The 20,824-nt window shown below is 40.1% G+C and overlaps 2 long non-coding RNA genes across 2 annotated transcripts in view; one reads left to right on the plus strand and one right to left on the minus strand.

Annotated features, from left to right (window-relative positions):
- The window catches only part of LOC142827130 (uncharacterized), a 59,061-nt gene that overhangs the window by 10,256 nt on the left and 27,981 nt on the right, over positions 1-20,824 (plus strand). The window lies entirely within an intron of this gene.
- On the minus strand, positions 3,076-20,306 carry LOC142827131 (uncharacterized). The gene is made up of 2 exons (XR_012901575.1): positions 20,177-20,306; positions 3,076-3,271 (listed from the first exon to the last, which is right to left on the minus strand). It is a non-coding gene; the product is annotated as an uncharacterized LOC142827131 (long non-coding RNA).

Genomic DNA, 20,824 nt, shown 5'->3' on the forward strand with positions numbered 1-20,824 from the left:
GTCCAGCAGGGATTTCTCTCTCCTCAGTCCCCCTGGGCTGGCAGGGGCCTTTTCTTTTCCCTCATCCCCTCTAGGACAGCAGGGACCTTTTCTTTACCCTCCCCCCCCCCGTGCCTGTGCCCCCCCTCCACCCCCAATTTCTTCCCAATCAGCAGGGACCTCTTCTTTCCCTCCTGCTTTCTCCCCCCTCTCCCTCTGGCACTGCAGCCAAAGGCCAAGGTGGGGGAAGGGTTTGGGGCAGGAGGGCTACTTACCCAGTCTGGTGGCAGGCAAGATAGCAAGTTCCAGCCCCAACTTTCCACTGTTTTGGTGGAGAAGCTGCCCCGAGTGGTCACTCTGCCATATCATGTTCCTCTGAATAGCAGTCCTCTCCCTTTCCATGTTCTGGAAACAGTCCCATTCCCGCACTTCCTGTTTTCTGGAACAACCAAATCCTGACCTTGCTTTATGTAAGAGTAAGAGGAAACTGCATACCAAATTTGGTGGCCCTACTTCTTACCATTTAGGAGGGGCTCTTAAACAAACTGGCCTACAGATGCACTCTAAAATATATATAGGTGAAAGAGAAAGTTAGGAGGCAACTTGATCAGTGTGTAAGTATCTACAAAGAGAACATAACTGATTTTAGCTTGGTCTTTAAGCAAGAAAGGAAAGGTATAACAGGACCAAGATGAAGCTAAAACAATTCAAACTTGATATAAGGTGTAATTTTTTAATAATAAGAGCAATTAACTACTGTATCGGAAGATTGTATCACAAACATCTCTCAACAGAGTGCTTTTTAATTGAATGTCTTCCTAAAATATATGCTCTAGTTCTTCTATAAATTATTGTCCTAAATGAAGGAAATAATGGGAGAAATTCAAGGACCTTAAGATCTAATTTTTTATTAAAGTAGCAATCCTTTTATGGCATTCATTTGTTTTGAAACCTGGGAAAATGCAATAGCTGTTTATAAAGGTATGTAAACCGGGTTTTTTGTTTTGTTTTGTTCATGGTAATTGATACTGTAATCCTTGATACTAATATAACTGCATCAATTATTAATCATTCCTTTAAGGCAGTAATCCCGATTCCTACCTGTGCTATCCTATGACAAGGCCACCTGTAACAGTCCATGCTGCAGCAGTTCAGTGATTATGCCAGCAATACATGAATGAAACAAAAGGCTTTGTTTTCTTTTTGAAGGCTTTTAAAGTTAGTCATATGGTCACAGGATAAATACTATAGTGGAATAGCTTCAGCTGCTGTAAACATTATATTTCTAGTCATAGAGATGAAATGTTACAGTCATTCAAATGTGTGCTCTAACCAACAGAATTCAAAGACAACAGAAGTAGGAGGGATAATATGCATGCCCAGTATGGGATGGTATTATTCTATTGGTGAGAAATGCCTAGGATTAGCAGATGTCATCATGAGTGCTTCAAATAATTCTTAGAGTTTGCCTATTTTCAAACAATCATTTATAGGCCTCACTAAGCAACAGGCATGTACTATCAGTTTGAAATACCCATAATTTTACTCATTTTCAACAATAAAAACAATTTCTCCATAGGTATGTGTGACACTGCAAACTATATTCTTCCTAGTAATGTTATTATGATATGGTTATGGCATAATTACTCTGCATTATGTATAAGATGGGGCACTTAAATTGTCATTGGAAAAGTTATAACTTGCTGAATATGGCCCTTTTATTTGTATTCATGTTCATTTTGATATGAGAAGTTATGCATATTGACCAAGTATTTGTATTCAAATGTAATTACAGCAGGGCAACACCCAGTAGGCAAGATGCTGACAATCTAGATAGATAACTGAGAAGGGCCTACTCAAGGTAATGGACCATTAGGAAAAAACAATAGGACTTAGTAGGACTTTATTCCTCATCTGTAAGTAATGGCTCAGCAATGTATGCAAGGGCATGTGACCAGGCCACATGACTCAGGACTCCATTTTGGAATGTCAGTTGTTTCCTAACAAACTGGTCTAGGAACCAAGTTTAAAACAAAGGGTTCATGCCATATACTAAATCTGCATAAGGCAGGGAGTGACATCCTCTATTGTTCCTCACTCCTTCCACAACTGAACACCTCAGAGAAGGTCCTAAAGAAAAGGACTTGGAGTGCAGGCGGGGATTCCAAGTTGCACACAAATGCAGCTTTCTCCTTAAAAATCTGAAAGCTTGCTTTTATCATCATCAATCAGTGTGTGAGACTGCACATTTAAGTCCAATGTATCTACAGTAGTAAGTTATGGCTAGTTTGCTTCTGTGTTTATTTGCTAGGTAATCTGCTTTAATTTGTTTGCTCTCCCTTATAATGGCTTAACACCTATCTTTTACCATTAATATGCCTATTTTATGTTTTAATCAAAACCAATAAGTCTGAAATGAAATTTTGCTCAAGGGGTAAAGGCTGTAATATTTCCTCTCCACATTGAGGGGGAGTCAAACTGGATAATAAATTCAAACTGTTCAAGATTTTGACCAGGGCAAGACTGTATAGCTCTGAGGACCTAGACTAGGAAGCCCGTGATTATTTTAGCTATAGTTACCGTTGGTTCAGGTAACTGCAGGCAGGTGTGCCCCAGCTGTGTGACTGCTGGTGGAAGTGCAGGCCAGGGAGCAGATCTGCCGCTTGTCACAGCAGCACAGTGTAAGAGGGAGCTGAGACTGGTGGGTCAGAGGTCTCAGTGATACCCCAGCTTTAGGTGGCACTCTAGGGCAAACCTGCCACATATGGACCCCCTCAGAGTTACACTTACAATAAAAATGATGGTCACACACCAGTAATAAAATAATAATCAATAATCAATTAACTCAGCCAGCCAATATGGCAACAACATCACCTCTTTGTAGCCCTTCAGGAACTCATCGTCAGTTTTCTCTCAGAGCATTGTGGGGCTTTTGCAACATAAGAGGAAGAGCACCACCACCAAGCTATTTCAGATCAGTGCTTACTGCAGTTGTATCAAATATTTCATTGCTACTACAGGAAATTATGTGGTCAGAATTTTTTCAACAAAACAATTTTCCATCAGTGAACACACATTTGAGAGGATCAAACACACCATACATATGTGCCTTTCAGATTCCCATGACTTCCAGCTTCCTTACTCTGCAGCAGTCCACCTCACAGGATTCCAGAGGAACCGGGCTCTCAGGCACTGGCATCAGCCTGGCCTAAGCAGTTTGCCATAGAGCCAAGCTCCAGGTTTCCAGTTTCAGCAATTGGCCCAGTAGACACACACACAGCTCCTCAGCAGCCTGGAGAACAAGGAAATGAGACAGGATGCTCACTCAGTGCTAAATAGAAGCTGTTTTAAATTATTTTAAAAATAAAAATGAAATTGAAAAAAATACAAGCAGAATATAACATTTTAAAAAACATTTGTTTTTAATTAAAAGATCAAATTTGAAACGTTTCATGTTGAAAGCACAAACCATTTCCAAATTTTGGTGGTTTTTTTTTTAAAGAATACTGTCCAAGAAATTTGACATTTATAATTTTTGATGTAAATCAAAACTTATTGATATTATTTCAGAATTTCCCATGGAATAGGAATTTTGAATTTCACTCAGCTGTAATGATTCACAACAACTTGGGGAAGAAGCCAGTGCCCAAAATGATGCTTTCAGATGCAGCAGTCCACAAAGAATGTAGGGACTCCTGAAGAAAAGATAAAACCCAGGAGCTGCTGTTGGGCAGCAAGAACACAATGCTTGTTATATTTTTTAACCTTGGATATACTATGGAATTGCTTATATGCACAACTTAGCCTATATTCCTATTTATAGATCTGGATCTTTTGAGCCTGATCCAGTATCAATTGAAGTAATTAGGAATCTTTCCATTAACTTTAGAGGACAATGGATCACATCCTTTTTTAGTGAAACAACAACACACATGTAATTAAAATTAATAGACATATAATTAAAGTAATTTCACTAATACTACCATAATTTTATACAAATACTATATACACTTTAAAAATATCTGCATATTAGATGTGAAAATTTTACACTCTCCTAAACCAGCTCATATACTTGGTTATTCAGCTATTTATAGTAAAGTAAAGGTTGAACCCATGTAGTCTGACACTCCCTGGTCCGGCAACATCCAACATCCATAATGTTAGTTAGCTGAATGTCCGATTATCATGGATGTGACACAGTTTTCTGTGGTACCATAAAGTTTGTTTACAGTTGCCAGTTCTGGCTCTCAGGCTACGTCTACACTGGCATGATTTTGCGCAAGAACTCTTTTGCGGAAGAGTTCTTGTGCAAAAACTCTTCCAGAAGAGAGTGTCTACACTGGCATATGCCTTTGCGCAAGAGATGTGCTTTTGCACAAGAGCATCCATGGCAGCGTAGACGCTCTCTTGCACAAGAAAGCTCTGATGGCCATCTTAACCATAGGGCATTCGTGTGCAATAAGTTCATGTGGCCTGTCTACACTGGCCTCTTGCGCAAGAACAGTTGCGCAAGATGGCTTATTCCTGAGTGGGAGCATCATAGTTCTTGCGCAAGAAGCACTGATTTCATACATTAGAACGTCAGTGTTCTTGCGCAAGAGCTCCCCGCCAGTGTAGCCAGGTAGCAAGTTTTGGCACAAAATCAATTGCTTTTGCACAACATCGCACCAATGTAGACACAGCCTCAGTGTCCTGCACTGTTATGTAGCTTTAATTATTCTTAAGTGTCTTCTAAGAGCCCAGCAAGCAGTGGAAATATTGGCTATGACACTAAGTGAAAGCATGTTTTTTATGCTTTAGCTCATGGGTGGGAAACCTAAAGCCCAGGGGCCAGATGCAGCCTCTGGCTTGCCTGGATCCAGCCCCGGAGGCTTGGGCTCCCCCCAGCATTGGCGAGCCCAAACTGGTGAGGGGTGGGTTTATTGGTTTCTCACTTGTTTGGAGTCCCCAACTGATTTTTCTGTGGGTCAGTAGCCCCTGACCTTAAAAAGGTTCCCCATTCCTGCTTTAGCTACTTATTTCCTTGTGCTATAATACTTCACTACATTCACTGTCAAAAACAGTAACAGAGAACATTGGGGAATATTCAGTACTGAATATCTTTCCATAAGAGGTTCCAGTCCTCAGAAATTCTCACATGTCCTCTTTCTTTTATCCCTCCCCTTCCTCCCCAAAATGTGCCCTGTTGCTCTGGGGTCAGACACAGCACTGGTTTTAAAATGCAACTACCTCTCTTAGGGTCTTTTATTCTACATTTTTAAATATCATAGAAGCATAGGACTGGAAGGGACCTCGAGAGGTCATCAAGTCCAGTCCCCTGCCCTCATGGCAGGACCAAATACTGCCTAAACCATCCCTGATAGATATTTATCTAACCTACTCTTAAATATCTCCAGAGGTAGGGATTCCACAACCTCCCTGTGCAATTTATTCCAGTGTTTAACTACCCTGACAGTTAGGAACTTTTTCCTAATGTCCAACCTAAATCTCCCCTGCTGCAGTTTAAGCCCATTGCTTCTTGTTCTATCCTCAGAGGCCAAGATGAACAAGTTTTCTCCCTCCTCCTTATGACATCCTTTTAGATACCTGAAAATTGCTATCATGTCTCCCCTCAATCTTCTCTTTTCTAAAATAAACAAACCCAATTCTTTCAGCCTTCCTTCATAGGTCATGTTCTCTAGACCTTTAATCATTCTTGTAGCTCTTCTCTGGACCCTCTCCAATATCTCCACATTTTTCTTGAAATGTGGTGCCCAGAACTGGACACTATACTCCAATTAAGGCCTAACCAGCGCAGAGTAGAGCGGAAGAATGACTTCTCATGTTTTGCTCACAACACACCTGTTAATGCATCCTAGAATCATGTTTGCTTTGTTTACAACAGCATCACACTGCTGACTCATATTCAGCTCGTGGTCCACTATAACCCCTAGATCCCTTTCTGTCGTACTCCTTCCCAGACAGTCGCTTCCCATTCTGTATGTGTGAAACTGATTGTTCCTTCCTACGTTGAGCTCTTTGCATTTGTCTTTATTAAACTTCATCCTGTTTACCTCAGACCATTTCTCCAATTTGTCCAGATCATTTTGAATTATGACCCTATCCTCCAGAGCAGTTTTAAAATATTGTGTTTTAAAACTTTTTAAGACACCTCAAATATTTTAAATATAGAGGGGGGGATAAAAAAATTAAATAAATGAATAAATAAATAAACAACACCGTGGAACAAACAATTGTAGAAATGCAGTTAACGAAATATTGGAACACTCTAGGATCAGAAAATATAAAACACTGCAAAGAGGATTTGTGTATTTTTATTTTTGCAGATAGCTTTCAGTCTGATTCTCTACCCCCACCCCTTTAATATTATGCACTTGAGTAGAAATTTCCCAATCTATTTCAAAGATGCCAAGCTCTTTGTTCAACCTTTCTTTAAAAGACATTTGATTAGAGATACAGTGAACAGTTCTCCATAATACTAAACCCTTGGGAGAAAGCACCTCAGTGAATATACCAATTAAGTGCTGCACTCAAACAAAAACAAACATAAGAACAAACAATGGCATTAACAAGCAAAAAGGAAAAAAAAGTAGCAGAGAGTTAACTAAAATGCTGCATTTTAAAATATTATGCATTTAGATTCAAAGCCCATGGAAAGTGTGTGGTGTTTGCAATTTTTTTTGTTTGATTTGGATTTTTGAGAGTAGGTAAGGAAAGCCAGGGATCTAGCTTAGGTAAGTGATAAACATACAAGGCTAGTGGGTTGATGTGGAAAAAACCTGAGTTAAGATAACTCAAAGCTAAGATTGTTTGATGTTATGTCGTCTCCTTGCAGAAAATTGAGTTAAGTAAAATTCAAATGTCTGAAAACCAGGAAATACAAAGTTAAGGCTTCCCATGCAAGCTTTACTCTTCCCTCTTTTACTAATGTCCCAGTGTGGCCTGTGTACAAAAACATCTTTACTCTGCCAACTGCAAAGTTACTGAAATGTACATGCTCTTTATATTTCTTTACCTCTTTCAGAATTCATTCACAGGTTGCCATCTACTAATACAATTAAAGAACAAAAACATAAAAAAATGCTTTCCCTATCCAGTCTGTCCACCAGGGCTGGAGGATCTGGAAAGAGTTGATATGCTGGGCACCACATGGCTGAATGTCAAGTATTTCTTAATAAAAATATTTGTGGAAATAAGAGAAGGAACCCTCATGACTGTAAATCTAATGGTATAGCTGTCTGTTTCTTATCACAGCTTCTTTCATGGTGAGCTTGTGGGGTTCACTATCCACTCATGCAGAATGCCTGACCTTGATGAAAAGGAGAAAGTAGAGGGTTGGGAGGACATATTTTGTGAGGTCCTGAAATCTCTCCATGCATCAGACTATAACCAAAGGGTTTTGAGGGCTAATATGACAAGCAGCATGGAAAACGTCCAAGGAAGAGGTCTGGGAGGTGGTCCCAGCAAGACAAGGGGTATAAAATGCATAATGGATCTTCACAGGCAGCAAATCCAAATTCTGCAGACTCTGGTGTACCTAGAGGTAACTTCATCCTTTGCTATCCTTGAAGTCCCTTTGCAATCCACAGAGAACTCCACAGTCACTGCTCTGAACACAACATGCCATATCCTGGCATTGCTGCTCCATGCTTGGGGACATCAAGGAAATTCATTGCTTCATATATTTTTAAGAACCATAAATGGTATGTGTGTAGCCACAACTGATGTGTTTACACAAATAGACCTAGATGTTTACTTCATTTTTATATTTTCACTCCTTTAACTATGTTAATGTTATATGTGGAGGATTTTTTGCATATTGATTTTCTGCAGGTTCTCCCCTCCACCCACACACACACTCAAGAGCATTCTGTCTGTGGAGACTCAAGTTGTCTTTATTATTTCACAATAAATAAGGCACAAAGTATAGTGTCACAGTGTACCCAAGAAAACAAAGAGTACTTACAATGCATACCAAGCAGCATACAAATCATGACTTCAGGATAACTCCAAGCCATATGCAGAAATGTACCCTTACCAAGCCTCCTTCAAGCACATAGCTCCACACTGGGTTCTTCTAATAGCCCTGTGTCTGGCTGTTCAATATCAGTAGACAGCCATTCCTCCTCCTCTCTGGCAGCAGCTTTTAACTCCTCTTCCTGACAGACATTTATGCAAGAAACAACAAGCAGCTACAACCCTTGGGACGTTTTTTTTTTTCCCTCCTAAGATCCCAGCTAGTGAGTAAACACTGTCTGCATCCCTTCAATTGACCCAAAGCGCATTTGACTGTCATTCTGGACCTGGTGAGTTGCCTGTTGAATCTTTCCTTGGTAATGTTGCAGTGACCAGTATAAAGCTTCATGAGCCAGGAATAGATTGGATTCACCAGAATCATTGCTGGCATTTCAACATCACCAGTGATGACCTCATAGTCAATGTAGTCATCAGGCATCCTATTTACCTACCTAATCTCCTTCCCTGTCCCCCCCAAAAATGCCTATAAAGCATTCCTTCATGCCATAAGAATAGGACATAGATCCAGGTCTGATTAGCAGCCAGGTATCAGTGATGAAAACCTTAACTGCTTTTCAGCTTCATGGCATCAGTCACACAGAACTTTCACTGTTGCAAAGGCTATTAAGCTCTTACCCCTGTTCCTCTCTTTCCTGCTATCCCCCTTCTTTGGCTCCTGCTGCTGGTACCGTCTGCTTTTATCCTTCCCAGTCCTACCTTCATGATTCCTGCCCCTTCTACCTCTCTCCAGTCCTGTTCCAACTCATACCTCCTGGATCCTGCTCCTAGCCCCACATTCTGAATTATACAAAGTAGATGCAACATTTTTTAAATTCTTGTCTGCCATTGTCCCACCACTAGTTAGGTTATCGCTAAGCCTAAACAGTACACTGGACTTCATTTATCGCTTGTTTGTAAAACACCCTGGACACATGGTGATATACAAATTACAATAATAGAAACAATAATAAATAAAAAGTGACTGGCATTACCCTCAATCAGGATCCAACCAGGACCTTGTTGGTGGCAGGTGAACCTGCCACCAGTTCTACAGTGATCTGGCTGAAACATGCCAAGCCTTTTCCAATTTCTAGCACCATTTCCCCACAAAGTTTCCCTGGGGGGAACCCTTACCTAACAGAAAAGGGTTAACCCCTGGTGTACTAGTGTCGTGCTGATATTCTGCTATACCAAGGTTTTATCCTCACACACCTGTCAGGGATAATCCAGATCATGCTTGGCCCTGCTGTGAGGGTAGGGGACTGGACTTGATGACCTCTCAAGGTCCCTTCCAGTTCTATGATTCTATAAGTAAATAAATCTCTGCCAAAATAGCACTTTTAAGTATTTCCTCTCACCCACCCCCAATCTCCTTCAAAAAGAGGCCTAAAATGATAAAAGAGAAAGGAAGGAAAAGGAGTATGAATTGAACTCCTAGTCATGCTCAGTATACTCCAAAGCTTTTCCCCCTAGCATATTTGGGAATTATCTTGTAGTTTTGTACTTGATATGAATAGAATGAGCTAGGGCACAGAATTTATGCCCAGCGAGGTAAAGTCATTAATATTTTATGAAAAGGAGGCTCTTAGTTAATATTAATATGATATGGTGTAGATTATTCTATATTTAAGTGAAATATCACATCAATTTTTGAAGGTATGTGTTTACATATTGACAGGTAGATAGATGTTCTAACTGTAGACCCATTATTCAGTTTAAAACTTTAGACCGTTAAGTTATTTGGGGAGGTGGGAAGGGTAGATTAAGAATACTGATTTCATAACAGATGTACTAGCTCACCAGACTGATTAAATAAAAAGTCGAACCTGTTCACCTCTAAGTTGATGGGTTAAATCAAGCCTCAGGAAGAAATTTTCCAAAACCCGTTAAGGGATTTAGCCACATACCTCATTAAAACTTGTATGGCTGAATCCTTTAGTCACCTTTAAAAATCTCTGACTAACCTTGTACTTTCAATAAAGTTAACCATACATGATCATCTGATATGTTAAATATGTTAGCAACACTGACTACAAATACATATTTAACTTGGCTTGATTTAACATAACTCCCCGTAGTGAAGATGTCTGTTGACCTGTTACCCCCATGTAGATGATAAGGTAGATTGTTATGCAAGATTAACTATATATTCTAAAGCATGCTACAGTGGTTTTGAAAGTGGTAATCTATGCAGTTAAAGCTGTAATGATGCTAATGGGGGAAATAAAAATAAAGCATTTTTAAATAAGTGTTGCAATAAGTATGGGACTTAACCGCCTAGCATATAGCCTGCTGAATTAACAGAAAGTCTAAGGTGCCTGGCCCAGGTTTAACAATAGGCATCTAGCGTAAAAGAAATAAACCACAAAAGGAGAAGTTTAAATTTGAAATAATGGATTTGTAGGGAATTTTTGGCATAACTGGAAACATAATTGCATTTGCATAGTGAAGCCATTGTACAGTGTAGCAATTGGAACCTTTAATTATGGTGCCCTGGAATGACAAATATGGACAGGGGACAGAAACTTAAAGGGTATAAAAGATGGTCATATCAACTCCTAGTTGGGACATCAGAGACCACCATATGGCAGAAATCTGAGTACAAACAAGCCTTCTCCATGCTGCTCTCTAATTACCCTCTTTTCCATCTTTGCTGTTACCAGTCTCCACGAGGTTGTAAATATGCAAAGGGTTGGAAATACGTTAACATTGGGGCAGGTAACATATAAATAAATAGACAGGTGTTTTCGTATATAAATCTGTTTTTCCATAAATAGACTTGGATTTGGATTTTAAGTAAAGCTGTCAAGTTCTTATTGTTGATTCATCAGTGTAACTGTAATAATGTTACATATCTGCTGACTAAAGAATCTATTATCAGTGACTGGTGCAATTTTCACCCTCAATTTATCTAAATGTACAAGCTGAACCTCTCTAGTTCGGTACTCTCTGGTCTGGCAATTTCTGTGGTCCAGCATGATTTTAGGTACCCAGATGTCCACTTTTCATGAATGTGGCCAAGTTTCCTACAGTGCCACAAAGTTTGTTTATAGCCACTACTCCTGGCTCTCAGTGTTCTGTGTGGTTATTTTGCTCTAATTTATCCCTAAATGTCTTCTAAGAGTCCAGTAAGCAGTGGAAGTGTTGATAATGCTTCTAGACAATATTGACCTCCTGTGGTTTGGCACGTATCAGGTCCTGAGGATGCTGGACTAGAGAGGTTCAACCTTTACAAGTCCTTATGTAATCACCACCAAGGTGGATTTGAACCTAGGACCTAAAAGCCAGCTGGATCCTAGCCCATGCTGTAGAGGTCTCTTGATCTTAACTGTTGCAGTGGTCCAGGTGCCACTTGCATTACTCAGGAACCACACTAGGTGTGTGGGTTACACTTAGAATGCAAAAGTTGTTACCATCTGTTAGATAGATAATTAATTTACCTGTTTAATCTAAGTCAAGGTTCTAACAAACTTTTTTTCATGATCACCACATCCATTATCTTGCAGATATCTGACCATTCATGGTACATGAATGTTAAGGCCAGCAGTGACAATTAGCTCATTGAGTCTGGCCTAAAATACAGATTTATTCCCATCCCATTCACAAACACATAATTCAGTAGCATCACAGCAGCTACTTCCATGGGAAAATATTACAAAATATTTTAACATATTGATGATGAATTTTAATACAAATTAGCATCAAGAAACAAGGAGGTTAGATAGCTTTACATGAATGGCCAGCTCTTGACCACCTTTAAGTGTTAAGTAGACTACTATGCATATCGAAGTCTGGCAAACATCTGATTATGTTAATTGCATGTCCCATATCACTCCAGCATTTGAGTGCTATCCTGTATTCACACATAGCACAGCATTTTGTCTATTGCACCTTTATTCAATGAGTATTTCTATGATAATTCAATTGTATTCATGGCACTGCCCTTCATGTACAATCAACAGCTCTCAAATATTTGAAATGTGCAAATACATGAAATGCTTTCCATGGTTTATTATATTGTTTTGTTTAATCTAAATGAAACAAACAAAGCTGCATCTCTCTGACATTACATTCCTAAAGCTTGCTGCAAAGGTTGATAATACATACAAGTGAATGCAGTTTAGCATTTGCACATCATATGAGCACATTAATTAAGCAATAATGATCAAGACCCATGGCATTTCTTAGGGATTAATGACCAGCTGGGAGAGTTGATGGCCTAAGGCTTTTCCAAGTGCCATTTACCCCAGCTGGTTATTAATTCACTAGGAAATCTTCCTGAGCCAAGGTCATTCATAGCCCACTTGAACAAAAATAAATAATAATAATAAATCCCACCTTGTTATGCTTTTTCAGGAGCACAACATGATCTGTAAACAATACTGTTGGTGTGACAGACAATATTTTAAGAGTTAGAAAAGTGCTTATGCAAGAATTACATCTGTTATTAAATAGTTCCTCATGTTTGCCTTTCACATCCTACATTAGCAAAATTCCAGCTGCAGAAGTCTTAAAGCTGGTAATGATTTGTGAGCCAGGAAGTTTAACTTTTCTACAGGGACTGTTTTGCTTTGTATTTCATTTGTGGGAGAGAATAGTTAGTTTTAGTCTATAGTTCCATGTGGTTTCGGTCCCAGCTACCTTTGACACATTCTCCCTTTTCCTGTATTTTTGGGAACCTGCCTGGTCAGGAGATCTTTTGACGTTCATATTACTGGTTATATTCAATAATCAAATGGTAATTTTTACGAGAAACTAAAGTTTAGATTCATTTTCCAAATCAGGAAATTGATCAGCTAGTGGATATTCTCAGCCAAGGGGCTGAGACATAAAAGTAAAAAAGACTGAATTATTCCTTTCACCTACCAAAGTGATCACTTGAGGTCAATACTAAGGCACTCTGGTAAAGCACTGTAGTAAAGTTACCTTGTTTTATACCTACTTATATGTCTTTTAGAGATAAATAGGGTTAATTTTCTTTTTGTGCTTCCATAGCTTCCTTAAAATCTACAGCTAAAAAGAAAGAACAAGAGCATATTAAGATTTTGTAAAAGCTTCCACTAAGATAGAATTGTTCTGGCTTCCAAAAGTTACTTCTAATAAGCAAGTCAAGGCTCTTTGAAGTCAGAAGCTAAATTAAAGTAGCAATAGCATTGAGGCTTAAGGGTTTCACAGATTTGCTGATTCTCTCTTCACTTCTGTTTTCTATGTGAGTTTACCACCTCATGATTCAAAGTCTCTTTGGAGGAAAGGTCACATTTCTATATATTCCTGTTATACACTGATAAGCTGAGAGAAGCCGTCGAGATCTAAACAAATAATCTTTTAGGTGCAAACAGATCATTACAGTTTCCTTCCTGCATTTTGTCAGTGCTCAGTACATATTCTAGAGGAATTTTTAAAACCAGAATTTCAGAAAAAGCCTACAGATGTATTTCCTACTTAGCACTATAAACACAGATCTGTTTCTCCACTCTTTGTCTTCTTCTGGACCAGTTCTTAGGGTACTTTAAACTATCTCCAGAATGTTTCCCTCCTTCCTCCCTCAGGCTAAAGTGAAAAATACATCAAAATTTAATTTTAATTTATTTTTGTGGTTATAACAATGTGCTGAAGGAAACCAGCACTGGGTGAAATTCCAAACATTCAAGTTGTGATTAAGTGCAGTCAAAAATCTGAAAGCTAGTATGCGTCTTTTGAGCTTTTCAGAATTTTTAGAAGGGCTTCCTAAGAACTCCCATCATCACTCAGTTCTTGTCCTTAAGTAAATACCTCATCCCCGTGAACTGATACTGTCTTTTTGTGAATGTGGTCTAATTCTATGCCAGCTGTCCTTTTGACCCAGAAGACAAATTTCTCACTTCAGTAATTTCAAGGTCTGATGAGGTGGGACAGTTGCACTCAGTCCTCCCTGTTAGCGCTTTGAAGGCCCATCCACAGATCATCTGTGTAGGTGATGGGACAAAGGCCTCACTTTTTCCTTTCATGAGATGAAAGGCACTTCCTTTTGCTCTCTAGGAATATGTCTAAACTGCATGCTATTTTCAAAATAAGCTATTCTGGAATAGTTATTGTGAAATAGCTTATTTCAAATAGCACATCTAACACTGTGGGTAAGCCTAAAAATTAGTCCGAGGCAGGTTTCCCTATTGCAGACATGCTATCTCGATGTAGAGCTCCAGGAGGCACTGGGGAGAAAAAAAACTTAGAATGGCCTGGTGAAGGTTATTTCAAAATAGGAGAAGTGGAGTGTCTATACATACCTTATGTCAAAATAGCTATTTCAGAATAGGCATTAGTAGAATGGGGTTTACAGATTTCAGAATAAGTCATCCGTTATTTTGAAATTATTTCAAAATAATAGAATGGCTGTGTAGATGCTTGTACTGTTATTCCAATGATTTAGATATTGTCATAGGGTATGTCTACACTACCCCCCTAGTTCGAACTAGCGGGGGTAATGTAGTCATCCATAGTTGCAAATGAAGCCCGGGATTTGAATTTCCCGGGCTTCATTTGCATGAAGCCGGCCGGCGCCATTTTTAAATGCCGGTTAGTTCGAACCCCATGCCGCGCGGCTACACGCGGCACGGAGTAGCTAGTTCGGATTAGGCTTCTAATCCGAACTAGCTGTACTCCTCGTGGAAGCCTAATCCGAACTAGCTACTCCATGCCGCGTGTAGCCGTGCGGCACGGGGTTCGAACTAGCCGGCATTTAAAAATGGCGCCGGCCAGCTTCATGCAAATGAAGCCCGGGAAATTCAAATCCCGGGCTTCATTTGCAACTGCGGATGACCACATTACCCCTGCTAGTTCGAACTAGCGGGGTAGTGTAGACATACCCATAGAGAGTACGTTTGCAGATTATACCAAACTAGGAGGGGTTGCAACGGCTTTGGGAGATAGGGTAATAATTCAAATAGGATGAAGTTTAATAAGGACAAATGCAAAGTATTCCACTTAGGAAGGAACAATAAATTTCATACATACAGAATGGAAAGCGACTGTCTAGGAAGGAGTAATGCAGAAAGAGATGTACGGGTCATAGTGGACCACAAGCTAAATATGAGTCAACAGTGTGACGCTGTTGCAAAAAAAACAAACATGATTTTGGGATGCATTAACAGGAGTGTTGTGAGCAAGACACGAGAAATCATTCTTCCGCTCTACTCTGCGCTGACCAGGTCTCAACTGGAGTAGTGTGTCCAGCTCTGAGCACCATATTTCAAGAAAGTTGTGGAGAAATTGGAGAAGGTCCAGAGAAAAGCAACATGAATGATTAAAGGTCTAGAGAATATGACCTATGAAGGAAGACTGAAAGAACTGGGATTGTTTAGTTTGGAAAAGAGAAGATTGAGGAGGGACATGATAGTGGTTTTCAGGTATCTAAAAGGGCGTCAAAAGGAGGAGAGAAAAAAATTGTTCACCTTGGCCTCTGAGGATAGGACAAGAAGCAATGGGCTTAAACAGCAGCAACGGAGGTTTAGGTTAGACATCAGGAAAAACTTCCTAACTGTCAGGGTAGTTAAACACTGGAATAAGTTGCCTTGGAAGGTTGTGGAATCTCCAACTCTGGAGATATTTAGCAACAGGTTAGATTGACATCTATCAGGAATAGTCTAGACCAGGGGTGGCCAATCCATTTAACAAAGAGAGCCATAACAGCAGTGGAAAAAATGCTAAGAGCCACACCAGGATTGTCAATAAAAAAAAAAAAGGAGGCTGCCCTTTTACCAAACAAGCTTAGGCTTTTTGGCCATATCAGGCTTCCATCAACAGCCACCATCTTGGGCACCATTTTGAATAGCCACCTCAGTGAGCATAGGGGAGCCAGGGGCAGGAGCCATTTGGTGGGGTGCAGAAGTGGCTTCACCAGCTGCATTTTTGGGGAAGAAGAGTCATGGGTTGGCCACCCCTGGTCTAGATGGTACTGTGTCCTGCTCTGAGGGCAGGGGACTAGACTTGATGACCTCTTAAGGTCCCTTCCAGTTCTAGTGTTCTATGATTCAATTATTCAAAATAACACTAGTTATCTCGAAATAATGGTGCAGTGAAGATGCACCCTAGATCTCTTTATAGGGAGCCAGCTAGATCCCATTCCCACATCCAGCCTTCATAGGAAGTGACATACATCAACAGTATAAACTAGGGGCAAGATTGCCAGCTTATGTACACTTATTCGCACTCGCTCAATGTGAGCTAGCACAAGTGTCAATAGTAATGTTGTTGTGGTAGCAGGGGCAGCAGCATAGCGGAGCTGTTCTGAATACAGACCTTCACGCATCCCAGGGATAAGCACTCAGCACATCTAAGTCTTGCTGCTGCTGCTGCTCATGCTGCCACCGCTACCACAACAACATTACTATTGATACTTGTGCTAGCTCACATTGCTACAGTGTATAATCATGCTACCTCTCATCGAGCTTGCATGAGTACGAGTGTGTGAGATGGGTATCTCTACCCTAGCTTGTAGTATAGATGTAGCCCTTGTTTTCATGTCCCTTCTCCCTCACTCAGGATATTCTGAAGTAAGCTAAAAATACCATCATATATATTTTCTTCCCATCCCCCATTACCATATCAGGTCTTATTTAAGGATTTGAACTCATTCTTCCTTACAAGTACTCCATCGACTCCCTCTTGCTTAAAGTCCCTCATTAAACCTCACTTTCCCCCCAAATCTTCAGCTGCTCAATCTCCCTTAAAAATATAAAAAAGCAAAATGCACTGCTGAAAAAATCTCTCATAAAAATATTAGACACAAATTATGTACCTAAGAGAACATACACTTAATTTCCCTATGACAACTTTTTGCATCTCTTCCAGCCTTCATCTACTGAGGATATTTATAAATTAGGTAAAAACATAATTTAATTTGAAAAGGTAAACCATCAAAAGTCATGATACTCTAGAGTCTAGATTGCCAGTACAATTTTATTTGTGCCTCTTTATGCATCCACTTTGGGCACAAAGATGCAGGGGACTGTAGAAAAATAATATATAAGATGACTGTATCCTAGTGCATATGTATCAAGAAGGTGGAATTAAGTTCTTAGTTGCAACCTTAAATCTGATATTTTCTAATTTTTTGACTTTACAACCTAAATCCTGATCTTTTAACGTGGAGTTTAAAAAGTAATTTCCTATATTTTGTATTGCGGTTCCAAACTAGAACAATCATAAATCATGAGTAGGTTTTGAATTCCATTATAAATCATTGGTAGGTTTTGAATCTTGAACTTTCAACACAGATCTTTGCCATATAAACAATAGGACTAACCACATTAACTGCCATCAGAATAAGGCTGCGAGCCATCTGCGGGGTCCAGGAAAGCCCAGTCTGGCCCTCCGACACAGGAATTTCCAGATGTCTGCATTGTAGTGAGTATTAATGATATTCTAATTGCAGTGTGATCCTGGCCTTAGAACATGTACGTGCAGGCACTTTTCAATTTGCATTTCGTGAAATTTTGGGAAGCGAGAAGGGATGTGGCAGTTTCTCTCTCAGCAAAACCTGAACAGAATTTCATGGGACAAAGAAAAATCCCTTTGCTAACCCAAAGGGTTTCTTCCTACTGCATCTCAAGAGCTTATTGTAAACAAGAGCTGTATCTAGCTTCTCAGAAAAAAAAAGTTTTTAAAATAATCTTTTAAATAGGGAAGTGTTAGACAACCTTCATACAGAGGGTACTGTTCGTTCCCCCTAATGTTTAAATAGTAAGCACATTGAAGCAAATACATTGTTTTCATGTTTGCCTTGTGCTGTTGCCACTATATATAATTATATTAATCTATTAGCCCAGTACTGGGCAAGATATGATCTGTGGGTTGGATCTGGCCTGCAAGAGCCTCAACTGGCTCCCTGCATGCCCTGCCCCCGCTCAGCACTCAGCAAAGTCGGCTGCAGTACCACGTTTGTGTTTCTGAATGTTGAGAGCCTGGAGGAAGGGGAGAGGGGTTTTCAGCCAATAGTAGCTGCCTGTTTGCCCCTCCCACTTCATCCTCCATCTTACAATATTCAATTTAGAGCAGTAAAAATAGCTCCTGCAGCTCCCCTGAGCAGTAAAGGGGTGAGGAAGGCAGGAACCCTGGCTAAGGAACCTGCTGGCTGCTGGCTAGGAGCCACCCAGGTAAGGTCTCTCAGCCAGAGCCCGTCTCTGGCACCCAAGCCTCTCCCTCCCCCAAACCTCTGCCCCTTGCCCCATGTAACCTAAATCTTCTGTACCCCTGTCCCAGCCCCCATACACCTTCTTAGAGACTGCATCCCCTCCTACACCCTTCTTCAGGTCACAACCCTCTCTCAGACCTTGCACTCCATTCTGCTGTCCCTGGCATAACCCAAATTCCTGCACCCCCTCCTGCTCTTCTGCCCCACTCCCAGCCCTGCATTCCCTCCTCCTTCTCCCCTTCCCCCAGGCCAGAATCCTCTCCTGCATCCAGCCCCCTCCCAGACCCTGCATCCCAATCCCCTGTCCCAGGTCACAATCCAAACTCATGCATCCATATCTCAGGTTATACTTCCCTCCCAGACCCTGTACCCTCTCCTTACCCCAAATCACAATCCCTTCCTTCACTCAAACTCCCTCCCAGATCCCACACTCCAATCCCTTACCCCAAGCTCCCTTTTGCACTCAGCCACCTTCCCAAACCCCCACATATCCTCCATTAATATAATGGAAGAATGCAGCCCTTGATCATTTATCACATTCTTGGAGTGGCCCTCTATCAAAAGTTATTTCCTACCCCTCGATCAGCCTATAATTGTAAAATGGTATATTTTATTAAAATGAAAGCTAGTTCCAGTTAAAATAGATGTTATTGCTACTATGAGACAACTCACTGGGGCTGGGTTTTTGATGCATAAGAATAAGGGCTCCAAAGCGATACTTTAACAGCCAAAATGACTGACAAAAAATGAGGTCAAAAGTATTATGTTTATCTTAGTCTACAGTTTACTGTCAGTGAATATTCATAAACATTGCAACCAGGGTCAGAGCCCCTCATTAGGAAGCTGAGAAAAACATACTTCATCTCTATGAAGCTTATGGTTGCTGGCTTGGAAAAGTAGTTGAGAATCAGAATATTTCTTGCATAAGCTCTTGAGAGTAATTAGGCGAAAGTCCATATATGACAGCATTACTTAGCTATGCATAAAAGAAGAAACAGAAAATGATTTGACATATATAAATAAAATGAGGAGCACATGTCAAAAGAGACAGACATAATGTCTCTCCTATGTTTAGCTAATGTTTTAATATTGGGAGGGGGGGAATATAGACTCCAAATATATTAGAAACCACAGTTGTAGCAACATACTATTAAACAAAGGGGGAGGGTGGATGAGATAATGAAATCTACATACACACACATGCATGTGGCTGTAGGTAGCAGTAACAGAACACAAATCACCTGACTGCCAACACTTGGGAATCTGAGCTTGCAATTTAACTTCACAATTCCATACTCCACAGTAGTCTGTTTAAAAGAATAAACACGCTTGTACCAGATGTGCACAATAGCTGATTTTTCCTAATTGTTGAGAGGCTGGGGGAAAAGATTTGTGGCAGCTTCCTCACTCTAATCACTTAAAATCATAGAGTGCAGAGATGCTATATTAAATATACAGACTCCAGACAAAGCCATGTGTTTTTTCTGGTAAACGGCCAAATCGCTGACATTCGTAGTGCACTAATGAAAGATCTGTACCATGTTGAACATATGCTTCTCAACAGGCAACATAGTACTATTTAGAATACAGAGATGCTGTGCTGTATACACAAAACTGGGACTTTTTTTTCTTTTTCCCCAGAACAGAATTGCCATCAACTTCAATAGAATCTGTGGATGTCCTACACTTTTTAAAATCAGGCCATTTATATAGGCATCTTTATATAGATTTAGGAGCCTAATGGCATCCATACTGAAATATAGCTTGTGTCTGTCCTCACATGTGTTTTAAGCAATGAAACATCACAAGCTAGGCACTTATTTATAAATTTTTGTTTAATTTCCAATTTTTGTTGTAGCTGCAGAAATACATTTAAATACAATACATAGCCCTGCCTATTATATAGACCAACTAAACTTAGCCTAGTTATTTTCTCAAGTTTTAGTTTTCTCTTTCACCCTATCTTTTCTAGTTAAGCGTGGTGGCATAGTATAAGGATATTGAAGTTATTACCATAGTTCCTGGCAACACAGTCAGAACTACCACCATCATGGAACTCCCATAGAATCTTTTCTTTCCACACAACAACTTCAGTTTCCGTATATGTGTGTCACTGCTGAAGGATCCTGTCTTCCACATATCTGCACGCAGGAGAAACATTAGGGAAAGATGTGATCAACCACACAAAGCCCATATAAGGGCAAAAGAGTCATTTGTGGGAATTGACCATGGGATCTTTAAATCTAAATCATAAACCTTTATATATAGGCCATGAGAAAGGGGGCATACTTGAGCTCTACTTGAGAAGAGACTGATTAATACGTGTACTCATTGGTGAACAAACTGTTACAAAAAGGATGGGGAAGGTTAGCCAAGGCCACTTAATATTCTGTCTTAGGTAAAACTTCAGTGTACTGCCCTGCCTTCTCCACTACAAACACACACACTGCCCTTGAGTGTACTAGCTTGCAACACCGCTTGCTCAGATTTGGCCTAGTCATCCCCAGAAATCTAGCATCTAGAAATCTGGTGGCTGTCTAGTTTACCTATAGCTAGAATGGCTTCTAAGGGCATATCTACACAAGGAAATCATTTCAAAATAAGTAAAATCGAAATAACTCCCAAAATAACAAAATTGAAACAGTGTGTCCATGCTACAAT

Source organism: Pelodiscus sinensis, chromosome 2 (assembly GCF_049634645.1).
Source record: "Pelodiscus sinensis isolate JC-2024 chromosome 2, ASM4963464v1, whole genome shotgun sequence".
In the NCBI taxonomy this organism is placed as follows: domain Eukaryota; kingdom Metazoa; phylum Chordata; order Testudines; family Trionychidae; genus Pelodiscus; species Pelodiscus sinensis.